Genomic DNA, 12,211 nt, shown 5'->3' with positions numbered 1-12,211 from the left:
AAAGTACTGTGCATAATAATCGGTCAATTCAGACTGCAGTATAATTATAGCTTTTATTTGAATAGCTTATTAGAATCTGATATCATCAATGATCCAGAGACTTTTGTTATTAATTTTTTTATTTTTATTATTAACAATAATTAATCTCTTTAAACAATGACAACATTATGTTACACTTACGTACATATAGCAAAATATACACACACTATTTACTCAACTGAACCCTGGAAACTGAAAGCATTTTAAGGAGAAGGTGTCATGCAATGATCTTATTAGTTGTATTAAAGTTACGGTTTTCCATGTCCAGGAAATAGCAGACTTTCTCTTAAGTAAGATGCTGGAGTTAAGAAGCAAACTAAACTAAGCCAGGATGGTTAGAAATTATTTCTCATTTTTGGTGTCCTCACTCAGATTTCAATCTCATACCTTGATTTCAATAGATGCAAGACTACATGTAGTATTACAAAAGACAGGGTAGAATTTGTTCTGTTTTAGCTAACCAAATCTGAAAAGTGGGTATAAAAAAGCCATTTTGTACGACATGGCAAACAGAAACCGGGAATAGAACTGTCTTGGCAGGGCACACTTTTAGATTTCAACTGTCCAGTGTACATTTGAAAGTAAGGACAAGATCGCTTTTGGGCTTTTCATGATAGCCCCATGAAAGAAATGGATCTGTCAATCAAATTTGAAAACCGTAACGAGCATACCCAACATGCTAGGATACCTGAGGATAATTATGTTTTAGTTTGTGGAAGTGGGGAGATAACACGCAAGGCAAATGAGCAAGGAGAATGTGCTGCCTTTGTAATTACATCTGCAAATGGTTAGACTTTCAAGTCTTCTCGGATAAGGACTGTAAACCGGAGGTCGCGTCTCATAACCTTTGTTGGAAATTAAATAGTATGGGACGTTAAAGAATCCACTCACTGTTCGATAAGAGTAGGGGACGTAGTCCCCGGTGTTGTGGTCTAACCTTATCTGGACGGGGGCATCTTTCACTTCCATAAAATCAATTGTAAATTGCGTAACAAGCAGTCTGGCTAAAGTCCCCCACAAAGTATTGTAAATTAGTCCTGAAAAGCCCCGTGGGGGAGAGACTAATAGCCTAACGATTGTGGTGATTTGTCTCTGAAATATTAATTCGCTTTTTGATATTGTTTATAGCTGTTACGTGTACATGTAGCTTTTCTTTGCGGTGGTCAGTACAGAGTTAAAACACTCATTTTCTGTTCATTCGACATCTGTAGATATGCCTTCTATTTTCATCTCAATAACGTGATCAGGTATGTTCGTGGAATGGGGAACATTTGCATTGTCAGCAGCCACTTGACCTGGGAAATTCTAGCTTTTGATCTTTGATTACTGATTCTGACACCATCCAGACTGATGAACTGAAGGGCCAGCTTTATTTTAGGTCAATAGTAAGGTATAATGTAGGAACAATACATTGTATGTACAAAAAAGTACAGTTTCGTACCCTTCATGTGAATGACTTGTTAAGATCACAGAATTTTGTCCAAAGACTGGAAACATAATTTTATAGGCATTTATAAGGTTAGTACAAATTTACAACATACATTGTGTACATAATTATAGCAAACAGCAGCAAGGGAAAAACCTTTTTTTACAGTACATGTAGCTTTGATTTAATTTAGGGCACATTTTTAGCTTTCAACCACAGACTTGAAAGTACAATGTAAGAACAAGATGTACAAGAACCATTCGGTACATGTATCTTTCATGAGAATGTTAAGACCACAAAATATTGTCTACAGACTGAAAACATAAACTATAAGGCATTTGAAGTACAACAAAGGAAAGAACTGTCTTTACAGTAGCTTTATTTAATTGATTTAACCCTTTCACCCCCGTGGGGCTCCCCATTGGCGAGTAAAATCGTCTGGCATTAGACAGAGTAAAATCTATAAGTGGCACTCTTGGGAGTGAAAGGGTTATACATGTAGTTTTTGAGTGAATCTAGCTGTTGTTAACCCTTTCACCCCCATGGGGCTCCCCATTGGCGAGTAAAATCGTCTGGTGTTAGACACTCGGAGTAAAATCTATAAGTTGCACTCTTGGGAGTGAAAGGGTTATTAACGCAGCTGGGGGCACACTTTCAGATTTATGCCACAGACTTGAATGTGAGAACAAGATGTACAAGAAGTAACTATTCAGTACATGTATCTTTCTTGAGAATGTTAAGACCAGAATTTTGTCCACAGGCTGAAAACACTGTAAAGGCAAGGCTGCTGCCTAAGAAAATTTTAAAGGGGCCCTCAGAGCTAACCGCTGAGAACTTAGGAGCCCAACATATGAAGTGAAAGGTGTTGCTGTGAAGAATTAAGGCGCCCAGAGCTATTCTTTGGGAGCCCCAGGCTACCGGGCTCCTGTTAGGCAACAGCCTTGGTAAAGGCATTAATTACAACACAGGAAAGAACTCTTGATTTAACTGATTGCAATTTTAGATTTCAACCACAGGCTTGACGTTGTTATGAAAACTAAGACCCTCAAAAACTAAGACCCAAGACCCCAAGATCTTACATTGTACCTTTCGTAGTACGAAAACTAAGACCCCTTGTAAACAGTGGAGATTACTGGAAAGAAACCTGGGAAAACCTACCGCTAGTCGGCAATTTGGGTGCTGGATGTTGTTGTCATACACAACGCCATTACATGTGTGAATGTTGTGTGACGAAACAAAACAGTGACCCTTCATCGATGTTTACTTGTTGGCATGGAAACTAAAGACGGGGTCTTTTGAATAACGAGAAACTCAGTCTGTTAACCCTTTGGTTGTGCAGCACTGTAACCACTAAAAATGTGATACACTAATTATTTTGTCAGTGCCACATTTGTTATTCTTCTTCCAATATCAAAACAAGTCCACAATTTAGCCGTATGTCACATGAACAATAAACGGATGCTGTTGATGTTTAGTCTTAATTCTGGGCTTCTGATCTAGGATGTGGAAAAAAATTAAAGATTATGCGGGTATTTCTACTGTGGGTTGCCAGTATGGCAATCTCAGTCTGCAAATGCGTAATAGTTCTCGGTTTTTTAATTTTAATTTTTCTTTTTCTTTTTTTCCGTGTCATGAAAAGTCTTTCCTGTCACTCCCCTGCTAAGTGGTGTCTTTGTGCATAGAGTCTTCTGTGCATATTAAATTTTTCTTAGGTTTGAGGGGGCTGGGGTGATGCATAGATTTCTCTGGTGCACACAGTCGAAAGTCATTGTAAGGTGAATGGCATTTTAGTGGATCCTTAAACAAAATATACCCTTATGGAGCTCAAGAATGGAACGTCAATTGGATAAACAAGACAGGCGGTGAAAGAGAAATATCTGGAATCTTAAAAGCGACGAGTAATGGACTTTGACAACAATCTTTCGCCCGTCTAGCCAAAATCAAAGTGAACTGTATTTCTAATATTTTGCCAAGTCTGTATGTACAACACTGATAAATTCTCTGGTAACTCAGTATGGGTTCAAAAAAGACAGAGAAGGAATCCATAAAGTGGATCTGTGATCTCAGTTGTCTGGCTATTTATATTTACTTGTACTCAACTCCGGCTGCACAGAACAAGACAGGCGGTGAAAAATAAATATCTGGAATCCTTAAAGCGATGAGTAATGGTCTTCGACAACAATTTCATTTTTCTTCATTGGATATCAAGTGAGCTTTGTTTCTCATATTTTACTAACTAATTGGTATTATATACATGTAAAACACTGAAATCAAATTTTTTTTATGGATTTAACAAACATTGAAGGAATCAACGCCTTGAATGCATCACAGTGTTTACTGAAGTTGTCTGGCAATGTTACGAAAAATAGCATTGCGTGACTAGCGTTACTTTCTATCTTCTAGAAGCTTCGCGGGAGTTTGTAGTTTGTTTATTTTTAGGCTTGTGCATAAGCGTTTCTAAATCGGTGGGTTTTGTAATCTTTCTATGATCAGATTCTTTACTGTTTTAGAAAGTTCTAGAAGCTTATTGTGAGTCAGAGTATATGTAAGTAGACGAGTCCAAGCGGAGTTTTTAACTAGTTTTCACAAGCGGAGAGAGTTGGCGTTAGCCGTGTTTATTCAAGTCGGCGGAGGCTGTGTAAGTTTATTGAGTATGTGCTGTTTAGAGTTTTACTTCGTGGAAACTATGTTCACTTTGGAATAAATCTTCTTTTTGTTGTTCCGACAACCAGGTGCGTTCAGTTTAGTTTGCAAGCTACATGTACCTGTCCTCAAAAACATTCGAACTCGTAACATTGGGGGCCTGTGCGGGAGAGGACTACAGTAACCAGGAAAGGACAACAAAAGTAAGAAGAAGTGTTACAGGAAGTAGATATTGTGTGAACTACTGCTGTGGAAATGGATAAGTTTATACAGATTGGAGAAAATAATAAATACAATGTAGATGATAATAATAACTTAAATATTTATATAGCACTAAAATCTAATAATTGTCCAAAGCACTTCCTAATTACAATATTAAAACAAATGAAATTAATGGAATAAAATATCTACAATGTACAATATAATTAAAATATAAGCCTAAGTTGTCTACTATTGTAAAAATTTAAACGTCTTAAAACAAAAGGTCTTATAAACTATATGCTAAAAAAACTTAAATAAAAGAGTTTTAAGGGAGTGCTTAAAAGTTGCCACTGAAGCACATTTCCTAATCTCTAGAGGTAAATTATTCCACAATTTAGGTCCTGCAATAGAGAAAGCTCTATCTCCATAATTATGTTTTCAATCTACTTCTTGGAACAGCTAAATATTCTTTACATGAAGAACGTAATGACTTAGAATATGTTTTAAAATTCAAAAGGTCCGACATATAAGAAGGCGCAAGGCCATGGAGGGCCTTGTATACCAATAAAAGGTCTTTAAAAGTTATTCTGAACACTACTGGTAAGCAATGAAGATTAATTAATAAAAATAAGAGTTATATGATCCAACTTCGGTGTCAGTGTGACAACATGAACTGCTGCATTCTGAACTGCCTGTAGTCTAGCTAACAGATACTTAGGAAGGTCATGTAATAAGGAATTATGTAGTGATCAAGTTTGGAGCTAATAAATGCATGGACTAAGATTTCACATGTATCTTGGGTTAAGTACTTGCGGATTTTCAGTGGAGTGAAATGATTTGTGGATTGAAACGTTTCTGAAAGATTATTAGATGTAAATATAATCTGTAAGCTGAACACATACTGCTTTTTCCACAATCTTGGATACAAACTTCAAATTAGAAATACCGTTAGGTCGAAAACTTTCATATTTAGTGAAATCAGCATTATATCACTTTAAAGTCGGTGTCAGAGCTGCAATCTTTAGGACATCAGGCATAACTCCAGTAGATAAAGATGTATTCAATTTGTTAGTCAACACATGTGTTAGTAAATTGAAACATTTCTTCATGACCACTGCAGGCAGAGAATCAAGTACACAGGATATATTGATAGATCTCAATACAAGACCCTTGATGTCTTCATAACTGACATTAATAAAATGTGAGAACACAGAGTTGCATTCCACGTGGTTACCAAGAGTCACATCATTAGCATCATTACCTTGCGCAGAATTCTCTATCAGTGTGGCATGGATGTGATCAATCTTGTCAATGAAATAGTCAACGAATGAATTAGCTAGTGCATCACTACAAAAAGATGGATACCGTGCAGTAATGATTGCTTTTGTAGTAGTTTTGATACTGTTTTAAACAAAACCCGTTGATCAGTAACGAGTTTTCAGTAATGATGGTAGTGTAGTAAGAGGATTTCAGCGACTTGATTAAATTATTCACAACACAGCACCAACGAGTATATTCTTGTCGATCAGCCTGCAGCCTGGTTCTTCGCCATTTTCTTTCTAGGCGTCGTCGCTTACGCTTCCCTACACATACCTCATTAGTGTACCACAGAGCAGCAGGCCTAGTAGTTTGGCATTTACATGTACATCATCTTGACAATCCATATGCAAGTTAAAGTCACCAGCGATTTAATAGGACTCGATCAGAAGACTCCACAGTTGCAGATTCAAGTAGATGTGAGAATTGCTCAAAAAATCGATTTAGAGAGGAATTATCAGGTGGACGATAGATGACTAAGATCCTGACACTATATACATGTAGACTCCGAAGACGAACATCCGTGATTTCAAATGTATCAGGGCACAAAATTGCGCCTAATACAGTCGCCAATGCGACTAAAATTATTGTGCTGGCGATCAAGATTCAAAAGTTAGTCACCAAGTTGGCGACCAGAACTCTTTGGGTTTTGTATATCTTACCTTGACGTTTTTTGCAACTACATGTAAATAAAGCTTTAAAGTAGATGAATCTGCGTGAACTGGAAATAGCATTAAAATAGTGCAGATAACTCGGGTAGATTATCTGTTTAAAAATGCTGCAACAAACCAAAAAGGATCTGTTTATTTTATTCTGGCAGTTGTTGAATATACGTAACTTGGTAATATTTTGTTATTTAGTTGTAGTAGGGTAACTAAGGTTGCACTACCTTTAATTATCAAGGCGCCTCTTGCTTAGGCACCTTTGTTTGATTAATTACTTATCCCTTTTAAGTGGTTGCGCAGACACTTCACTTCAAAGCTAGGAAAACCCTTCCATTTGACATTACTGTATAATGCGTTTCTTCAACTATCTTTTTTTTTTAATGGCTCCTAACTTTTTGGCCTTGGCGACCACTTTGGAAAATTTAGGAGCCAGATGGCTCCTTGCCAAAAAAGTTAATTTCGTGCCCTGTGTATCATAATTTATGCGACTGTTAATGAAGTGTTGATGTTCAGCACTTCCTTAAATAAGATACCAACACCACCTCCTCTTCCTTGTTTCCTGGGAACATGTAGGAAAGTATAACCAGTTGGACACAGTGTTCCAATCTCAACATCATCCATATTGTGTGGTCTCAGCCAAGTCTCTATAAGAGCTAGAATATCTACATTAAAATCTACCACAAAATCCTTAATCTCTATTGTCTTATTATGCACAGTGTCTGTTCAATAGAGAGAAATTTAAGCAATGTGATAAACTGTTTTCACTGTATGGAATTTGCGCAGAAATTTGTGAAGAGACTTCAGCCCCGTGATGTGGATGTACGTCACCACAAACCAATAGAGATATTACCATGGAGTTAAAAGAGGCGGTAGTATTACTGTAATAAGATAATCTGCTTTTTAAACGAGAAAAGTTCTGGTTGGAGGGATAAAAGCTGCTCGAGTTTTTAGAAAAGCAACAAAAGCTAGAGGAAGAAAAAGAAGAAAAACGTAGGCGGTTTGAAGAAGAAAAGGAAGAGAAACGTCGATTACTTGAAGAAGAGAGAGAGACAAGGCGACAAGAATGCACACTGAGAAAATTGGAGATGGAAGCCGAGTTGTTAAAACAGAAAGAGGCTATTGAAGCGGCAAAAAGAGAATACGAGTTGGAGATTGCACGTTTGGCTGTGTCGAGTGTTGACAGCCATCCTGAAGTGAGAGAGGATACATGTAGGGCCAAGGCACCCAAGCTTCCCTCATTTGCCGATGGCAAGGATAACTTGGATGCTTATTTACAAAGATGTGAAAGATTTGCATCGACAGCTAAGTGGGAGAAGACAGGATGGGCTTCGAAACTTAGTGCTCTTTTGTCCAGAAGCGCGCTAGAAGTTTATTTGCGATTATCTGAGGAAGCAGCCCAAGATTATGACCGAATAAAGCTAGCTTTGATGAAGAGATAATTTATGACCTTACAGAGGATGGTTATTGCCGTAAATTTAGAGCATCAAAGCCGGAAGTTGATGAGAGCCCAGAACAGTGCGACTGGAGAGATACTTGTTGTGTTGGTTGGAACTGTCACACACTGAACGTTCTTTTGAAGGTCTAAAAGATCTAATTGTGGAAGAACAATTTATTGACTCTTGTCCAAAAGAGTTAGCTATTCACCTTCGTGAAAAAGCCCCGGAAATGCTTGTTCAGATAGCGAAGATCGCCGATCAATATTTGGAAGCACATGGAAAGCACATGTTCAGCTCTGCGAACAAGAACCTGCAAGTACAGCCCAAGTTGGAGGAAACAAAGACCACACAGAGTGACACAACAGCTCTCCAGTGTTATACAAGTGTAATCCCCATGGACACAAAGCAATTAACTGCCCAACGCCAGCAAGAAAGTGTTTCCTATGTGGCAAGCAAGATCATGAAGTGAGGAACTGTCGGCCAGGTGGACGGAAGTCAGGAGGCCAAGGTAAAGATGTTAGCCCTGAGCAACATGGTCAAGTTAGTGCTGGCTGTTTGCTTAAGTCACCAGATCCCCCACCACCCCCGAGGAAGTAAAGTTGTGTATTCAAAATGATCAGCTTCTGTTAGCCTGTGGCAAGAAAGTCCCGTTGCTAAGTAATGCCTGTGTTGAACCCTTAACTGGAGTAAGAAGTAAGATGCCTGTTGTAAAGGGCAGAGTTGGAGAGAAGACCGTTGATGTTTTAAGAGATACTGGTTGCAGTGGAGTTGTAATCAACATCATGTTGCTTATTGACAACATAGCAAGGAAGGTGCCTATAGCAAGAATTTATTTTAATACGCCTTATCTTAAGGGTCATGTAGAAGGGCAGTGCCTTTCAGATCCTATCTACGACCTACATGTAATTATTGATACTGTACGTGATGCAAGGGATGCACAAAATGCAGATCCCAGGCTTGCGCAGTAACTACCCGAAATCAAGCTAAGAAAAAGGATGAGCACATGACCTTAATGGTGCCTAGTACCCGTGAAAGCCCTATTGTGGATAAAGACAAGCTCAAGCAGATGCAGCATGAAGATGAGAGTCTGCGCAAGTACTGGGATCGAGACGGTGTGCTAGTGAAGGGTCAGTCATTCATTAAATTTGAAGAAAAATCTGGAGTACTTTACCGCCTGTACAAGCACCCTTACATGAATGGTGGTAAACCGCTTAAACAAGTTATGGTACCTGAGAAGTCGAGACGCCCCATAATGGAAGTAGCTCACGGATTGATCATGGGCGGTCACATGGACATTAAAAACACAAGAGACAAGATCCAGAGTGCATTTTATTGGCCTGGAATTCAAGGTGACGTAACCCGATTTTGCAAGTCCTGTGACGTGTGTCAGAAGACTGTAAGTAAGGGATCTGTGCTGAAGGTACCATTAGAGAAGATGCCACTGATTGATAAACCCTTTAAAAGAGTAGCAATAGATCTTGTTGGTCCTATCAGTCCCCCAAGTGAAGAAGGACACAGATACATGATTGTATATATTGACATTGGTAGATTTTTCGACTCGCTACCCTGAGGCTGTGCCACTAAAGAGCATTGACACAGAGACTGTAGCAGAGGCATTGGTAGATATCTTCAGCCGTCTAGGAGTACCCGAAGAAATCCTGAGTGATATGGGTACGCAGTTTGTTTCTGACTGCATGAGAGAAGTCACCCGCCTACTAAGCATTAAACAGCTTACAACAACACCCTATCACCCGATTTGTAACGTTTTTGACAGAGAAGTTCAATGGAATAATGAGGTCTATGCTGAAGAGACTGTGTAGCAAGCAGCCAAGACAGTGGCATTGCTATATAAACCTGCTGTTGTTTGCTTATCGTGAAGTTCCCCAGGAGTCCACTGGTTTTTTGAGCTGTCAGAGGACCAATGGCTGTACTCAAACAGCTGTGGATGAAAGAAGTTGAGGATGAGGTACTTGTAAAGAACAGTTACCAATACGTTTTCGAGTTACGAGAGAAGTTAGAAGATACCCTTAAACTGACGCTCATAGTGAACTGGACAAAGCCTAACAGAGAGGAAAGCATTATTATGCCTGCAAGTCCAAAGTTAGGAAGTTCGAGTCAGGTGAGAAAGTGCCTGTACTGCTACCTACTGACCATAACAAGCTACTTTATAATTATGCAGTGGAAGGGTCCCTTTGAAGTTAGTTCTGTAGTAGGTTTCAACATTTCGAAAGATCTTAATTGGAGTTAACATATTTAATAATGTAACCATAGCTAAAGCTAATTGCTCCCTTGGATTCCTGAAAAGAAACCTGTATCTTCAAGTTCCACACATGAGAGGCATATGTGAGATTTGTGTGCCCCCAACTCGAAGACCAAGTGTTGGAAACAATGAAGCCCACAAATTTTAAATAGTTCAACGGCATGCTGCAAGGTGGATACTGAAGAGATAGCTCAATACTTTTAGCATCACTTGCTCAATGACCCGGGTTGGAGAACACTGGAGCAGAGGAGAGTTTTTACACTGCTTACACTCCTTTTTGATATTTACAATGTACATGACTTGTATTACAATGCAACGCGTTGGGAACGAAGAGCCAACACCATTGAAAAAAAAAAAAAAAACGCGTTTGCGAACTAGTTTTTTTTCAACGCGTTTGTCCTTTGTTATTCAATTTTGGCACCTTTGCATTGTGTCACATGTTGGTATGTAAATTACGGCCACAAAGCGACACCTGAAGCGACTGCAATTTTAGCGATGGAAAGTGAACAAGTGTGATCAACTGACTATCAATCAATGGAAAGTTGGAAAAGAAATCTTCAGGAACGAGAAAAGATGTGCTTGTTTAATCGGCTAGAAGAAATCCGCGTTATTGATTTGTTTCTCCGAATTTCTTGTATCAGATAACACGCTTGATCGCGATCGCTACACTAGCAAAATTATACTTCTTCCGCCCCAAAAACTAAACACAATAAAATAATCTTAGAGCATTGGGTTTTTTTATAGAATGTTTCAATGAGAACACATATTAAGTGAAACTGCATCACGATCTTGATATAACATGCAGCTGCATATGCATGAATCACAGCTTTGCTCCTCTATCTACCAGTACTTCCTCTCGCTGCCTTTCATTTTACCCGAGAACAATTATGCAGTGGAACAGTCTACCTCAGTCGTTTTTTTGAGTAGATCAACCTAACTTAATTTAAAAAGTCTGTTTCTTTCACACACAATCCTGTAAACTAGAAATTTGTACTTTGAATGTTTGTGTTAGCTAGCTGACCCCAAGCGATCAATCTTCTGCTTCAAAGGGTAGTCATTTTTGGTAAATAAATAACTGTTACAGTTACTGTAGTTATAGTGAAGTGTTGTCTTGGAGGTCTACATGTACATGTAATTCTTTGGGGCTGCCCTGCCTCCATGCATATTAAAAGACATTACATGATGTTTTGAACCACATGACTTAAGGAACAGGAGAGTCCTTGAGGAACTTTGAACAAATCTTTCATTAAAAAGATTTGAGAATTAATTTTATTATGTGACTGGTAAATAATTGTTGAAGGGAACATTGCTCTCAAGACACGTTCTGGACACCGTTTTTAGTTCTGATAATTCACATGTACATGTATAATTACGTTAATTAATAATTATTATTATTTAATTATGGGTCTTTTCACAGGGATTTCAAATAGAAGCTGGCAATCAGCTGTCTACTCCCATCTACTGTATGTTGTCAGAATTTTACCTCTCACGACTGGCTAATCTGTCTTAAAAAGGCGGAGTAGAACCTTCTAATCTCTGTTATGCTTAAAGTGCACCTAACCCCAAAATATTTTTTTTTCGCTAAAATGAATCTTTGCAACTGCTCGAAACGCATTGCGGCCATTTTTTCATTTTGCTAACAAATCCTGGCATTTTATAGGCCTCGAAAGTTGCGAAAATCCAAGCATCTTTTGTTCACGACCGAGTCAGAAGGGGAGTGGGTCTATTCCTGATTTGACGTCACAAACTGATTTACATGGCATTAACTCTTTGTAAATATGCATGCAAAGTAGATTGTGACGTCAAATCAGGAATAGACCCACTCCCCTTCTGACTCGGTCGTGAACAAAAGATGCTTGGATTTTCGCAACTTTCGAGGCCTATAAAATGCCAGGATTTGTTAGAAAAATGAAAAAATGGCCGCAATGCGTTTCGAACAGTTGCAAAGATTCATTTTAGCCAAAAAAATATTTTGGGGTTAGGTGCACTTTAACACAGATAGCACAATGATGTAGTTTGGCATCTGTTTGATGTTGGAGAGTATTGGTGAGCTTCCTCGATTGCTGAGGTCCACAAATTGGAGCAATTCCTCACCGAATAATTATTTTGGCCAGAAGAGCAGTTTTTATTTGAGTTTAATTTGTAAAACAAAAATCAAGTGATCACTTACATATAGGACAATCAGATCTTGAAACAACGTTAAATACAGGGAAAGAGATTATAA

At 38.5% G+C, this 12,211-nt stretch overlaps 1 long non-coding RNA gene across 12 annotated transcripts in view; it reads left to right on the top strand.

The window, feature by feature from the left end:
• The window catches only part of LOC138032088 (uncharacterized), a 25,649-nt gene that overhangs the window by 2,901 nt on the left and 10,537 nt on the right, over positions 1 to 12,211 (top strand). For 10 of the 12 annotated variants that reach the window (XR_011128270.1, XR_011128269.1, XR_011128274.1 and 7 more), the window contains one exon: positions 4,198 to 4,311. The exons of the other annotated variants lie outside the window; for them this stretch is intronic. This is a non-coding gene — a long non-coding RNA (uncharacterized lncRNA). The remainder of the gene's footprint in view (positions 1 to 4,197; positions 4,312 to 12,211) is intronic. 12 annotated transcript variants of the gene reach the window in all.

This window comes from Montipora capricornis, chromosome 14 (genome assembly GCF_036669925.1).
Source record: "Montipora capricornis isolate CH-2021 chromosome 14, ASM3666992v2, whole genome shotgun sequence".
Lineage (NCBI taxonomy): Eukaryota > Metazoa > Cnidaria > Anthozoa > Scleractinia > Acroporidae > Montipora > Montipora capricornis.
The sequence above is the reverse complement of the archived record's forward strand: the minus strand, read 5'-3'. Positions and strand labels throughout refer to the sequence as shown.